The sequence below is a fragment of the Lygodium microphyllum genome, chromosome 8 (assembly GCF_053477565.2).
Source record: "Lygodium microphyllum isolate KBCC chromosome 8, Lygodium_microphyllum_v1.1.10, whole genome shotgun sequence".
NCBI lineage: Eukaryota > Viridiplantae > Streptophyta > Polypodiopsida > Schizaeales > Lygodiaceae > Lygodium > Lygodium microphyllum.
Window position 1 is genome coordinate 30,084,270 of NC_141142.1, and position 17,013 is coordinate 30,101,282.

Genomic DNA, 17,013 nt, shown 5'->3' on the forward strand with positions numbered 1-17,013 from the left:
TGGACCATGGGTCCGTCCTATGGTTGGGTGGTCCCGGTTAGCCGGGAACTTTTCTCAAAAATCTCGAAGAACAGCGGGATGATCATCATCATTAAAACGAATAATGAGAGCGATGACCTAGAGTTACGTCTTACCCGATTTACGTTGTTTTAGGGGAACGGAATGGGACTATGCCTTATGGCGGAGAGGTTGAGCCTTGCATCCCTCTCGTTTCCCATTCTCCTTGAACCAAGTGCAGCGTGAATCCGCTTCGGACCTGGCGTTTCTGCGTAAAGTAGTTCGCTCGGGTCTGATGCTAGTTGCTGTTAGCTAATGACCAAATCAGGAAAACCCTAATTTAGGTCGATCCTAAGTGGAAACGGTCAGGATACTTCCGCTACGTGGCAGACGCGGGAAGACCTAGATCGCAAATCCTGTAACATTCCATGGGAATGCCGGGCGGAGCTTTCTAGACATCCTTTCCGATGGACTGCTAAGACATGTCCTGGATGATTCTAGTGGACATGTTACAGTTGGTATCAGAGCCAACCAACAAAAGACTTGTTTTTAAGAAATTTTAATGAGAAGAAGTAAAGCAAATGTTATTGTTCCAAACATTTCCTTACTTTCAATGTTGTCTTGCAGAATTATGAAGCATGGAACAGGTTCTTAGTATTCCGAGTCATGTTTATGACCGCGAAGCATTCCACGGATTATCGACAAAGGGTTGAGATGATGAACATCCTAGACTGCATTTACAATCCATCGCCTGTGTACATGGAATGGAGATGGATGGGTGTTTCAGGGATCTATTACATAACTGCCTATCGACCTGCATACCTTCAAATTAACTTGAAGAGAATCAAGTGGATGGAGGATTTGAAGATCGTGAAGCTGTTCGTCTTTGTTGAGGCTCACATAAACGTGACCCTATAGGTCGGGGGTGAAGGGTTAACCAAAATAAGTATGTGTACGGGGAAGTGATTCAAAGAATCCCTGCCGACCGAATCAAGGTTTTGGGACGTCATGAGAAGAATGGATATCAAAGGAAAAGATACCCTAATCTTCCAATGAACTATCGATTCCTGAAAATCGATGACCCCAATCCGTACTACTACTCAGTTCCTGTAGCTGAATGCAACAACATCTTATTCTCCTCGAATTAATGTATTAACTTGTTCCATCACCCCAAGAAATAATTGTACCTCGAAAGGGCTATGTTGATATGAATGGAATAAAACTTTTTTTTAAATCAACGATTGTCTTGACTGTGAATATTGATTAAGAAGTAAAGTGATTTGGTCACTTGGCTAAAGGAATACACGGACGTAGTTCCTGAAAAGTTAACAGAACTCCCGCTTCAAAGAGAAGTAGATCATGAGATCAAGCTAGTAATAGGAGCTACGCCAATTGCAAAGAGACCCTATAGAATGTCTATACCGGAAGCAATTGAGATGAAGGAACAACTCAAGCAACTGCTAGATCAAGGCTACATCCGTCCTAGCAGTTCACCATGGGAAGCACCAGTACTGTTCCAGAAAAAGGAAGATGGAACACTTCGACTATGTATTGATTACAGTGGGTTGAATCAATCAACAATCAAGAACAAATATCATATTCCTAGAATAGATGAGCTTCTTGATAGTCTTTAGGGTGCCAAGAACTTCTCCAAGATTATCTTAGGTCTGGTTACTATCAGATAAGAATCAAGGAAGAAGATACCCCAAAGACAACCTTCAACACTAGATATGGACACTTTAAGTTCTAGTTATGTCATTAGGGCTTACGAATGCGCCTGCCACCCTCAATAGGTTAATGCAGGATATCTTTAGACCATATCTTGATAACTTCGTGCTCGTTTTCTTTGATGACACTCTAGTCTATTCCAAACAGGAAGGAGGTCATGAACCCCAACTTCGGATTTTCCTTGAGACAATGAGGTCTCATAAGTTGTATGCAAAAATGAAGAAGTGTGCATTCTTCAAGCGTCAGACTGAATATCTGGGATTCATAGTATCACCAGAAGGAGTCTCAGTGGAACCCGCCTAAGTCAGAAATTTTCTAGGATGGCCAAATACCAACAACTGTGAAAGAAATACGCAGCTTTCTTGGATTGACAAGATGGTATATGGTCTTCATTAAGAACTATGCTTTGATTGCAGCACCTTTGACAGACTTACTAAAGAAGCAAACATTGTATGCTCAACTGCCGAACAAACTAGCTTTGATAGGTTGAAGCAAAGTTTGGTATCAACACCGATCTTAAAATTTCTAGACCACTGTAAGGAGTTTGAGGTAGTAATTGATACTAGCATGCTTGCTTTAGGATGTGTGCTCATGTAGGAAAGTCATCCTATAGCATACTCTTCAAGGAAATTGAAGAGTCATGCAAATAATTATGCCACGCATGATCTGGAATTACTAGCTGTCATCCATGCTCTAAAGCTTTGGAGACACTACCTGTTGGGTAACAAGTTTACTCTAGTAAACGATCATAAGAGTCTCAAATGGATTTTTACCCAGAACGAGATCAACATGAGACAACGTCGGTGGATTGAAGTATTGGAGGAATATGATTTTGAAATCAAGTACCGACCAGGAAAGGAGAATGTAGTTGCCGATGCACTCAGTCGCAAGGCATTCCTAAATTCCCTAATCTTGCAGAATCCATCAACGGCCAGATCTCTGGCTACAAAAGTATCCATGCCGAACAACCCTATACTTGAACTAGCTAGAGAGGAAGTATGCCATGATTTGGCCTACCAAACAATGATAAAGGAAATATCTACCAAGGAGCAGAATCAGAAGTTGCAAGCTAAGTATCAGGAATTTTCCATTGATAATGGACTTGTCTACTCCAGAACAAGGCTGTGTATACCCGCAAGCTAGTCATTTAAGTAGAAGATATTGTGGGAAGTTCATGATTCCCCTTTCTCAGGACATTCTGGCTATGCCAAGACTCTCAATGCAGTTAGGAAAAGCTACCATAAGGAGAGGCTTAAAAGTAACGTTCTCAAATATATCACCGAGTGTTTGTTTTGTCAACGTATCAAATTCGAACATGTCGTGATGCCAGGCAAATTGCAACCGCTTGACATTCCCCAAATGAAATGGGAATTCATCAGTATGGATTTTGTTGTTGGCCTACCCCAAATTCAAGGGGGATACAATTCCATCATGGTTGTGGTTGACATTCTTACTAAAGTTGCACACCTTATTCTGGTAAAGACAAACTATAAAGCCTCAGACATTGCAAGGTTGTTTATCAAGGAGATATTCAAGCTACATGGGCTACCCAAAAGAATCATTAGTGATCGAGATTCTCTCTTCACATCACACTTCTGGAGAGCTATCTTTGAAGCTATTGGGACTCAACTCTGTTTTAGCACCGCCTACCATCCCCAAACAGATGGCCAAACAGAGCGAGTAAATCAAGTTATCAAGGAGATGCTTAGGGCATACTGTTGTCGTAAACCAAAAAGGTGGATTCGGTACTTGCCTTTAGTTGAATTTGCCTACAATGCTTTTTACCAACAAAGCATTCAAATGAACCCTTTTCAAGCATTGTATGGTCATGACTGTTGAAGTCCCCTAAACTTCTCAGATCCAACCTTGAGGGTTTAAGCTTCAAGGCAGATGTTGGAAGAGATGGATGACCAAGTAAAGTCAATAAGACAGGACATCCAAGTCGCCATGGGTAGACAAAAGGCATACGCGGATTTGAAGTGTCAAGATAGAATATTTGAGGAAGGAGACATGGTCTTCATTCGCGTACGCCCAAAGAAGAGTTCCCTATCCTTAGAAGATTGCAAGAAGCTAAGTCCAAGGTATTGTAGACCATACAAGATCCTCAAGTGCCTAGGACCTAATGCTTATAGACTCGAACTTCCTGAGAACCTAAAGGTTCATAATGTATTCCAAATCAACCTATTGAAGAAGTATGCAGCTAATCCTAACCATGTACTTGATGACGAACAAATTGTAATGCCTAGCCAAGGAGTCCTTGAGCTACCGCCTAACAGGATCTTAGATGTTAGGGAGAGGCAACTGAGATCCAGAACCTTGAGAGAATGCCTCGTCCAGTGGAAAGATTATCCCGAAGAGGATGCCACTTGGATAGATGAAAGCACTCTCAACCCATCAATACCCCCAGTTTATCTCGAGATGAGGACATCTCGATTCCTCCACGGGGGAGAGAATGTAATATCCTGAAGGCACGCGTGAACTGCCTCAATAGAGGATAATGGTATTGGATAAATTCTTTAGATATAAGCAAATTTTTTAATTATTTCCCCTCTCCTCCAGCCAACTGTTGAGCTGGAGGAAGAGGGGAATGGTATGGTAGGCAAGCTCCTTGCTGGAGCTTGCCTAAGCTATGGCTCATGCAGCTCGCCATGTAGGGGGGGAGGTCCTCACTCCCCCCAGACTATATAATCCCCTTTTGGGTAAGGGGGGAGAAGGGAGGCATGAGAGAAGAAGGCTACAGCAGGCCGTGGAGTGAGTGGAGGGAAGATGATTGAGGCATCGAGTGCCCGTTGTACCGCGTGGAGGAAGAAAGAGAGAAGCCTCGCTGCGCCAGCTGCCGCTATACCGAGAGAGCCACAATACTCCCGTGGAGGAGGGCCCTGCCGTGGAGTAGGGCCAGAACGCCGCCAGGCCGAAGAGAAGGAGAGGGGGGAGCTGAGCGGTTGGGGAATTGTAGCCGTGAAGGAGGGGGTGGTCGTGTAAGGAGCCGTCACGCTACAGTCGCCAGGTCGGAGGGTAACACGGACTGAGAAGACAAGGAGGGGAAATTGATGCTGTGAGAGGGAGAGGATCCTGAGAAGAAGGGGGCCATAAGCCACTGGCCGTGACAAGTGAGAGTGAGGGAAATATGCGCCTTGAAAACTGCCGCCTGGGATCCCAAGTTGCTGCCATCAACATCTCCTTTCCTCCCACATGGTGAATTCACCCTCCAAAAGCTTTGGAAGCTTCTTCGGAAGCTTCCAAAGCCCTTAGGAAGCCCCCTTTCTTGTGGGCTTCCTTAAAGCCTTCCAAAATGAGTTTAATAACACCCCCCCCCAGATCCAAATCCTCCACTTCCCATAACTTTATTAGGCCTTCCTCTTGAAGTTCTTCATAACCTCTTTCCCACTCCCCGGGATTTAAAACCTTTCCGATTGTACACCCACAAGCCCCCTAGCCCGGGGTGTGAAGAGACGAAGGGGAAGCTTATAAGCCCCTTCCCACCAATCACCCACCAGGCCGGCCCTAGGATTTTAGGGAAGGAGAAGAAGAACTCTCAAGCCTCCGTTTCTGCAAGGCCCGTTCACAAGAACCCTTCTCCGAACCCCCTCTTTTTCGAAATAAAGAAGGCCCAAGCCTAAAACCCTAAGGCCTTCCATAAGCCAAATTTCCCAAGGCGGTACTTCTGTCAAGGATCCGTACTTCCAAGGGGATCTCCGCGTATGGATATCTCACCGAGCCCACAAGTCCAGGTTTTCTTCCCATTTTTGATTTACGTAGAAGTATTGCAATTATGCATGGTTATTTCATGGAACTAGGATGCACTTACGCTTGTCAAATCCACCTCGCTAAATGTGATATAAATAAATTGGCTATTTGAAATTTACTTGAAGTAACTCACAATATGAAGTTGGTCATTTGTACTTTCAAGGGAATGAACGAAAAAGAACATGAGGTGTCTATGCAATTTTAGCAAGCTGCCTTTGTGCATTGCAAAGTGACGAGTCGAGAACAACTAATGACTATCATTATAAGGTTGAGATTATTAAAGGGCACCCTTGACTAGGCATGGAAAGATTAATTTCACGTCGCATTTTTTTAGACAAATCTTCATTGAATGATTCATTAGGGAAAGTCCTTAACCCCATAGGAAATAGAAGAGCGCGGAAATGATTCTAGGAATTTGTGTGTGGCATGTGATTGCAAATTGGAATAGGTCAACTTTCACTACGTTGTAGTCAGGAAAGGAGTGCATGTTGCACATTTGTCATATGAAAAATTTCATTCATCAAGAGTTGTATTTAGGGAAAGGCTGCATGGTTTATTGAAGCATGAAATCTTAAAAGCTTAGAAAAGGAATTGTGGGCATGATTCTTGAATGCAAGTCTTAGTAGGATCAATGGAAGTTATGCCGCAATTTAACATGCATTTTGATCTTAACAAGAAAAGTTAGGGTTATTGCGAATTTAGGGGTATGTAGAAGCAATGAATCACACATTTAGGTGAATTGTGAGATGTTACAACTAGCTTTCTCCTTTAAGATCAAGTTAACGTCTGTAGGGATGGTTCGTCCTTGTCGCAAGACAAGTAGATCGAATTATCTAAATCGCCTAACCTGCAAGGGATTCGCATAGGATGGCTCAACCGATACAATAAATAACCCAAGTGCTACCTAGGGTTTAGCACATTAAGGACTTGACCTAGTTTCACGCACTTGTTACCAAGACGAACCCTTGAACCAAAGGTCCTACCCACATTCACGGAATGTAGGGACAATTGGACGCTCATGCATAAAATGATCTAAGGTTTCTACCCTAAGGATCACTCGTTCAAATGATGAAACTCGGATTGAGTTGGAATTCCTAGGACCGAACGTTCTCGGCCTAGTGTAATTAAGAATGGATTGGGTAAGAAGACACCCTAAACCCTGCTTCTCGTCTGGAGATAATTTCGTGATGACCAGAAAACGCCGTTCAATGGGTGAAATGATCCCATGGAATAGATGCGACACTTGTGCAATAAGTTGCAACGTCGCATAGACTTGTGGTTTGTTCACAAAAGAGTTTTGCCATTTCTTGAAATGAGGTTGGCAAGTTCTTGCGCAAGTTAAACTTGCAAGAGGATGAGTAGTCATCCTGTTACATCACCTTTCTTGGGGAAAATTTGCCAAGTAAAGGAAAGTTAGGTATTTGCTTGGAAGCAAATGATCAATCAATAAATTGGAGCGACATGGTCGCCAGGATTTACTGTTAATAAAACCTAAGGTATTGGTTAAGTTGGGTTAACAGGGTATGGCCCTAACCCAAGGACAAAAGGGTGAACAAACAAACCCTTGGGAATCTTGCCAAGTCGCAATTGATCCCGGATCGAATGTTGGATGCATTCGGAGAGAAGGATTCACTCCTTAACAGTTGGCCAAATAAACGACCACTGGAATTGATTGTGCTTGTAACAGTTTAGAAAGCACTGTTTGCATTGTTTGCTCAAAGAACTAAAGGATGAAAGGATTTCTAATGCTTCGGGTTGAAGGCGTGAAGGGAGAGGCAGCTTCAGGTACCCCCGACTGCCTGCCTGACCCTAACCAAGGGGGTTGTTGACCGCACCGGGAACGTGGACCGAACCCGCCGCGAGAGGTCTCTCCGTTGAGCTTTACTTGGAGCAAGGGACGCTTGGGTGCCAGGGGGGGCTCTGGCCGTAAATCCCTCTCCTTCCGGGTCCTGCACAAGAGGCTAACGTGACTCGGGATTGGATCTCGAGGCCCGCATACTAGTCTACGGGCGGAAGCTTGGAATAGTGATCCCTGGCAGATTACTGGATAGCCTTCGGGCGGATTATGGACAAGCCTACGGGTGGAACTCCTTGTATTTCAAAGATGAAATGATGAAATGATAATAAAGAATTTGTTTGATATTGTTTTTCTATGTCACGTGATAAGATTACGTGAAGGAACCAGTGCTTAACAGGATTAATTAAAGAAGCTGATTGTTATATGTCAAATTAATGTGTTAGATAATTACATAACTAAAACAAACAGAGGAAAGTGCGGAGGATGGACCATGGGTCCGTCCTACGGTTGGGTGGTCCCGGTTAGTCGGGAACTTTTCTCAAAATTCTCGAAGAACAGCAGGATGATCATCATCATTAAAACGAATAACGAGAGCGATGACCTAGAGTTACGTCTTACCCAATTTACGTTGTTTTAGGGGAACCGAATGGGACTATGCCTTATGGCAGAGAGGTTGAGCCTTGCATCCCTCTCATTTCCCATTCTCCTTGAACCAAGTGCAGCATGAATCCGCTTCGGACCTGGCGTTTCTGCGTAAAGTAGTTCGCTCGGGTCTGATGCTAGTTGCTGTTAGCTAATGACCAAATCAGGAAAACCCTAATTCAGGTCGATCCTAAGTGGAAACAGCCAGGATACTTCCGCTACATGGCAGACGCGGGAAGACCTAGATCGCAAATCCCGTAACATTCCATGGGAATGCCGGGCGGAGCTTTCTAGACATCCTTTTCGATGGACTGCTAAGACATGTCATGGATGATTCTAGTGGACATGTTACAGTTGGTATCAGAGCCAACCAACAAAAAACTTGTTTTTAAGAAATTTTAATGAGAAGAAGTAAAGCAAATGTTATTGTCCCAAACATTTCCTTACTTTCAATGCTGTCTTGCAGAATTATGAAGCATGGAACAGGTTCTTAATATTCCGAGTCATGTTTATGACTGCGAAGCATTCCACGGATTATCGACAAAGGGTTGAGATGATGAACATCCTAGACCGCATTTACAATCCATCGCCTGTGTACGTGGAATGGAGATGGATGGGTGTTTCAGGGATCTATTACATAACTGCATATCGACCTGCGTACCTTCAAATTAACTTGAAGAGAATCAAGTGGATGGAGGATTTGAAGATCGTGAAGCTGTTCGTCTTTGTTGAGGCTCACGCAAACGTGACCCTACAAGTCAGGGGTCGAAGGGTTAACCAAATGAAGTATGTGTACGGGGAAGTGATTCAAAGAATCCCTGCGGACCGAATCAAGGTTTTGGGATGTCATGAGAAGAATGGATATCAAAGGAAAAGATACCCTAATCTTCCAATGAACTATCGATTCCTGAAAATCGATGACCCCAATCCGTACTACTACTCAGTTCCTGTAGCTGAATGCAACAACATCTTATTCTCCTCGAATTAATGTATTAACTTGTTCCATCGCCCCAAGAAATAATTGTACCTCGAAAGGGCTATGCTGATATGAATGGAATAATTTTTTTAAGAAAAATCAACGATTGTCTTGATTGTGAATATTGATTAAGAAGTAAAGTGATTTGGTCACTTGGCTAAAGGAATACGCGGACGTAGTTCCTGAAAAGTTAACAGAACTCCCGCTTCAAAGAGAAGTAGATCATGAGATCAAGCTAGTAATAGGAGCTACGCCAATTGCGAAGAGACCCTATAGAATGTCTATACCGGAAGCAAGTGAGATGAAGGAAAGACTCAAGAAACTGCTAGATTAGGGCTACATCCGTCCTAGCAGTTCACCATGGGAAGCACCAGTACTGTTCCAGAAAACATTAGGGCCAAAAACGCTTCAAAAATGGCACTTGTAAGAAAGTGATTAAGTTGCTAATTAGTTGAGGTTTAGGAAGAATAAGACCTCTAAATTTGGTTGTCCAGATGTGATTAATGAGAGAATATTTGGTTCATTGAAGAGGTCGGCCATTAATTGCCCTCATCTTTTAATCCAGGTCAGGGGTCACCTTTTCGGCCGTTTATTGTCTTGGAACTCGAGAGATTTTGTATTTTAGAGATTTTCGTACGAACTTCGCATTTGTTTGCTCCCGCATTTTCTTTCTATACACTATTCTCTTTTACCATTCCTTTTGCTGCACTTGCTTTCTATCACTGTGAGATTCTTGCTCGGTTCATTTGCTAGAATGTCTAGCAATACTACTTCAAATAACACAGGCGCAAGCACACGTAAATACAAGCTATCTATTCAGCTAGATCCAACTTACACATCTTGGAGAAGTATATATCATCGAGTATTGATAGATGAGATTGAAGCCAACAGGTTGCGAACACAAGGAATGAAGCATATAGATTTGTGGGTGGATGGAAATATCTATCCCAGGGATCCTTCTACAGGTAAACCACTTCCTTTTTTGAATGTCCATGACTATATAAGATATGCTGGAGAAGGTTACAATGGAATGCTTGGCTACTGTATGAGGTTATACTCTGCATCTTACACATATATAGCTCAAGTGCACAAAATGAAAAAAGCACTAGAAACTACACAAACAAAAATTTTAGAGTTGACAAGTCAGATTGATATTTTGAAAAATGTTAACAATTCATTGCAGAATAAGCTAATACGCTTGAGAGAAACTCCAGTAGGATTTAGAGAGAGGAAGAGACCATTAAAAAATATAACCAGCTTGTGTGAGAGAGCAAAGAAAAGGAGACTAAATCTTACAAAGAAATATGTCTCTAACATATTAGGCATAAATATCCGAGAGAATGAGGAAAGAATCAAACTTTTGAAGGAAACCATGAATAAGAAAGACATTTTGAGGATTCTTAAGTCACCAGAAAATGTGGATTTGAGAGGTCCAACTCTGAGAGAGTTAGTGAAGGATTTAAAAGGCACAGTGAAAGCAAATGAAATCGTAGAGACATGTGATACTGTGGGTATAAGTCGAAAAGGTTACCGTGCTATCTCTGGATTATGGTTTAAAAATCTTAAACGCAATAGGGTAACTATATTTGGATTGCCCCGAGCCCTTGCAGTTTCCACTGCAAGAATTTCCATGAATCGCAAGATTCCACATGTTTTTGGAGATTACTTTCACATCGAAAGGTCTATGTCCTATGAAAAATTAAAAAAACAGGCAATTTTTTATTACAATGAGTTTAACAATATATGGGTTGATCTAAAAAAGGTGCAAATTGCAATGGTTCACATGTATAAAATCACAGTAGAAGAAAGTTATGGTGTTCTAAAGTTTGCCTTGAAGTTGGATGAAGCACAGATTCAAAAGGGACAGAAGATGGAAAGAATTAGCATTTGCCTCATGAACATGGCATTGGACCATGGCAATGGCGAGGGCAAAGCTCCATTGCATAAGATCCAATCCGAGATGGAGATTTGGTGGATTGGTGCAGCCCAGGTACCAATTGAAAATCATCAAATGTTGAAATGGTTGTTCAACCATACAGGTATTCCAAATATCATTAAGTCTCAAAGTGAAGGCGAAATGTTGGTAGCTGATGGGGTTGTAAATTTAATGTGGAATGGCATATGAGTGCTGATTTGAAAACTATCAAATGTATGCTTGGAATATGTAATGGTGCAAATGCAAAATATCCTTGCATTTATTGCATGGAAAGTATTGGATCCAAAGATTGGAGTAGTTTGCGACCAGTAAGAAGAGCCCCAAATAGAGACTCTATAGATTTGAGTAAATTTAAAAACATAGAAGACATCTGGGATCCCATTCTTTCCATCTCTCTTAAGAATGTTCATATTTGTACTTTGCATGCAGAGATTAGAATAATCGATAAGCTTCTCAGGTTGCATCTTGACTACGCATATTCCATTAAGCCATTATCTTTATCAGATGAGTGTATTGATAAATGCGAGGCATTGCTATCAAAAATGGGATTTCATGGGGGCCAAGTTCACTTGAGAAAGGATCCAATACTTTCCGAGGAAAAACAAGAGATATCTTGGCCGATGTCTCTATGGGAGGCTCAAAAGCTAGACGATTCTTAGGAAACCATTCAGGAAGGCAGGTGAATGCGGCTTGGGAGTGTTGGAGAGAGCTATGTGAGATCACAACAAATGTTGCAAGCACGCCGAGGCTTGCATTTCTTAGAATGGAGGTCTGGATACACCTTGATGTTTTTCTGAAACTCCTCAGGCAACATAAGACAACATATACATATGCGGAAGAGTTCAAAAGATCAATCACAAAGCTTGTTCAGGCGATAAAAGAGGCATGGAGAGAAAAAGATATCACTTTTTATCTGGTAAAGTAATAATTATTTAATATCGGCTTATTTTGATAGGTTTTTCAATTGGTATAAAATTTGTGTTACTTTGTATTGCAGCATATTCTTCATATTCATGGACCTTTCTTTGTGGAGGAGCATGGCCCCTTAGCAACTTATAGCAACCAAGGCATGGAAAAATCCCACTATCAAGCACGCACAAGTTATTTTCAAAGCACAAGGCATGGGGGAGGAGTTACAAAAAGCAATGCTTTGGAGGAGCTATTCAATTGGTTTTTTCGACGACAACTTCAAAGAATGCAAATAAAAGACGGCAATGACACATGAGCAATCACACTTTTATATATAAGAAAGAATATATACAAAGCTAGTTTTCCAAAACTCTCACATTCTCTTCCTCCTCAGGAATCTTTCCTCTATAACGTAGAAATTTTTTTCTCTTGTAGCCAGCTATAGATTTTACATCAGTTCTGTCTGCAGCTAAGGCGTAGGATGAAAACGCCAAAAAGTATCTTGCTCTAGAAGCAGAGTAACCTGGACCGTAGCCAAAAATCCTAATTGCTGCAGTCTTTTCCAAAAACATTATTTTGTGGGCATTATATTGTAATCCTAAGAAACCTAGAAGCCTTGTAAGAGCTTTAATACAAAGTATCGGCCATGCTGCGTCCTCTGAGAAACTACTATGAAGTACAAAAAATGATTCAGGGTCAATCCTAGCCAAGTAGTGGCCGAGTGCAATGTCTTTGGTGGTGTTACTAGCAGCTCTCGATCCTTTGCCACGCCCCAAGAAGTTATCTGTATCAGCAATCTCCAACTGCAAATAAAACCCATACTGAATGAGCATGAAATGTAAACCTACCAATGTGTAAAAGAAAATTCAAAATTATCTTACCACTTGATTTTCATCGTACTCCAATTTAAACGGATTCCATAAATTAATTGATGATGCTGTCTCATTGGTGTTAGTCAATTCTTTAACATATTCAGACTCCTCTCTTCCAAAATTGGAAATGCCGAGCTCGCTTTGAATGCGATCGAAGTCCTCATCAATAATACTCAACTCTTTCTCAGCTTCTTTGGCCTTTTCAAAACAAAGAGAGAGGGCCTCACTAGCATCAATAAACTTATCATCTAGAGTTTCTTTATCAAGTTTCAGAATCTCTTCCTTTGATTCATTTTCTGTGTCAATTATCCCATTTGCAGCATCAGAAGCCTCTGCAATAATTGCAAGACAATAATCTTCCCTGAGATTAAAAAGTTTTTTAATATCTGATAGTAAAATGTACTCCTTGTCCTTGAAAGGTATACATGGCAGGGAAGGAACAATATAGTGAGAACTCTCATCAGGTTGAGGGTTTGTATCTTCTTGGCTCTCCTCAATGATAGTCTCAGCTTTGAAGTGAGCAACATCCAAATTCTCAGCAATAGAAGCCTCAAAATCTGTATCTACAACCTCCTCTGTTTCCCTTTCATCTACTAGATCATCCAACATGCAAAAGCTGGCAGACTTTGCTCCTTCCAACTGTTGCTCCTCAGCTTTCACAGGGTATTTGACAAGGGTGAAAACAATAAAAGCAGCAGATTTTCTCATCATCTTGCAGTTTTTGGAATGAGTGCAGCAAAATATGTCTGTTGAATGAAACCTCTCCAGAGAGTGGGCCCTGCACTTTCTAGTAAATACTGCCTTTTCATTTCCTGTTGACCCAATGGGAACATGGACATATTCAATTGTGCCAACTTCAACAGAAGGACCTGCAAGAGTTTCAAACTCCAAAAAGTCCTCCACAATATATTTTTCACAAGATTTCAGGACTTTGTCAAGTTCCCAATCAGGATTAAAAATATTTTTCACAACTCCATAGAATGAGAGATCCATTCCATTCTGAAGCATAAAATCAAGTAGCCTCTCTGATGGAGTGATATCAATGAGCTCTGATACTCCTTGACCTCTCACTACTGACGTTCGCTTCCCTAGAGATGTACTTGGCTTTCTCACACTGGTGGCAGAGGATGGAGAGGAAAAAGAATGCACAGGCTGATCAGATGTTGATGCACTTGAGCCTTTTGAAAGCCTTCTTCTTTTACCAGTTCCTGGAGAAACCTTGGATCCTAGGAATTCTATGGGTTCAGACATGTTAACAACTTCTGACGATACGGCGCGATAAGAGAGAAACGATTCAGATGAATAGGCCCCCTCGCGCCGTATCGGTGATCCCAGTAAGAAGCGCTAGAGCCACAACAAAGGTGGTCACACGAGCTTGAGGAGTGCTGAAAGAAGACTCTACAGAACCTCCAAAACGAAGCAAAGAGAGGAAAGCGAAGAAAACCAACAGTCGCTCTCGTGCCGTATCAGCAATACAAACAGAGGTCGGAAACCGAAAAAAGCCGTACAGACAAGAAACACACCCTTATGTAGGCGCGGATTATGCCACCTGGCAGTATCCGTTAGTCTCATACACGTGGCAGTAGCTGTTGGGCAACACGTGGCCGATAACCACGTGGCGAACAAGTGGACCGGTCATTACTTGACACGTAGCATACGGACCATAAATGCAGATACGTGGCACAATCAGTATCGGACACGTGTCTGACACGTGTCATGATTGACCTGGGTATATAAGTGGTCATTTTTTCGACGTGTACACTTTTCATTTCTCAAGCTCTTCCCGCCTTGCTTGCCGATACGGTGCGATACAAGACTTGCGTCGTCTCCGTTTCTTACCTCTCGCGTTGTATCAGTTGTCTTTCGGCTTAGTCCTTTTTTCGCTAGCAAAAAGAGGTGTGATGATACGGAGCGAGGGCGTCCAAACGGTGTGCTCGTTTCCTCTGTATCGCGTCGTATCAGCAGTTTCCTCCATATCGTGCCAATACGGAGCGAGGGCGTCCTTATGCAGTGTTGGTTTCCTCCATATCGCGCCGTATCGGCATCTGATCTCCAATACGGAGCGAAGGCATCCAAACGGTGTGCTCGTTTCCTCCGTATCGCGCCGTATCAGCAGTTTCCTCCATATCGTGCCAATACGGAGCGAGGGCGTCCTTACGCAGTGTTGGTTTCCTCCATATCGCGCCGTATCGGCATCTGATCTCCAATACAGAGCGAAGGCGCTGTTCCATTCTGCTCGCTTTGTTCATATCGCGCCGTATCGGAATTGCTCATTTCGTCACTTTCCTCGCCAATTTGTCTTTCAATTATTGTCCTTCTGGTTGTTATTTTTGCTTTTTTGGATGGCAAGGACAAAGCAAACTGCAAGAAGAGTGTATCTAGATGGGAAGGACAGTGGGGGTAGAAGAAAGTTAAAATTTGATGAATCTAAGGGGGTAGAAGAAGCTGGTCCATCACAGGCTCCAGAGCATTTTACAACAGAAATCCCCCCTACACCAGGTGTTGTCCTTACATCTTCTATAAATGTTTCTTCACCTGAAGTTGAGGAAGCAAAGGATGAGGCTTACCCTGTGAAAGATTCATTCCCTACAATGGTACCTGAGCCCACATCTGCTGAAGCCACTGAACACCCCAAGCCACAAAAGAGAAAGAGGAAGTCCAGGTTCTTCTATATGCAGAGATGTTTCAGTGAGATCAGGAAAGCCCAGAGAGCTACATAGCATCTGATTCCAAAAGCTGCTTTTATAAGGGTGGTTAAAGAGATCTCTGATAGATTGTCTCAAGTGGCAACTGTCTCTGGTCTAAATAAGAAGTGGCAACTCTCAGCCATTCTTGCCCTGCAAGAGGCCGCAGAAGATTTTGTTATTGATTTCATGAACGACGCTTACATTGCTGCCGCCCATGCTCATAGGATCACCCTTATGAATAAAGATTTCAGCATCATTAGCAGAGTGAGGTATAGGTTTGACAAAGTCCTGAGGCCCTTGCCTTCCAATGATCAAAAAGCCTTTGAAATCCTTAACGTTCCCCCAAAATTGTCCAGGAAAGAGAAAAAGCTAAATGTTGAGGATGTTAGTCACCTTTATCCTACAAGGGGTGCCACCCAGCAGGAGGCTTTCTTGAGTGAAGAAAATCAGGAGGTGTTTGAAACTGAAGACGATGTTTACAAGAGGAAAGCCGCATCACTTGCTCCCGTCAACAGCGAGAGGATGGGGAAAGTGTATGGGCAGATTCTTGTGAATGTTGCTGGGGAACCTGAGGAGGAATATCTTAGTATATCTCCCGAGGACAAGCCCATGTTGGAAAAAAGGGATGTCCAACTATCTGACTCCGTGGTTTTTTGTTGCATAAGGTAAGGTTTTTTGTTGCATAAGTTAAGTCTTATAGGTTCAATTATATTTTGGATGAAATTGGTATTGAATAGCTTTTGCTATTATCTGCAGGGCATTGGTCTCCTCTCTCACTCTCGATATCCGAAGAACCATATACATTGTTGATCCACTTCTCTCTGTGGAACTTTTTGCAAAATCTGGTTCTAATATTTCACCATTTTTTCGTAGCTTCGATAGTGTGACAAATTACCACATCTTTTTCCCTTATGTAGAAAGGTATTTTGCTTTTTCTGTAGAGGAAAATTTATGTTCATTTGCTTTCACCCTTCTACTCACCTCTTTTATGAATTTGCAGAGGGCATTGGAGTCTCATCTACATTAATTGTCTTTCAAGGGAAATTATATTTATGAATTCTCTCAGTGGTGTTCACGGTCAAGCACGAATGTATGTTGGAAGAAAATTACTTACTTTGATTTCTTTTATAAATAATATTTTGAACTTACAAAGCTTCCTTTTGCAGTGCTGGTAGACTCGTTTCTACATTTTTGGATACAACATACGAGGATCTTGCTGATCCTCAAAGGCCGTATACTTTTCTTCTACAAGAAGTTCCATTGCAAAGCGATGCGCATTCTTGTGGATGGAGAGTTATCTCAAACATTTGCAGAACAGTGGATTCAAAGCTGTTACAAATAGAAGGAGTGAATGTAAGTTTATTTCATTTGATGTTTGTGTAACCCTTATCATGATGTCTTTTCACTAACTTATAATATTTATTCTTACAGTGTAGAGACTATCCTGAATCATATGTTTGGTGGATAAGGGAGAGATGCATCGAGTTGATTCTAGACAAAGCAATCACACCGTATGATCCTGACTCCCCTCTTCCTCCCAAAACTTCAATGGCCAAGGGCACAAGCAAGGGAAAGGTCAAGGGAAAGGGTAAGGACAATGGCAATGGTAAAGACAAGGGCAAGGGAAAAGGCAATGGGACCACTATTGCAGAGTCTAAGAAAAAAGGAATGCCAGTGCTCTCTCCTCTTAAATTTGATCCATCCCCTCTTAAGCCCCAAGA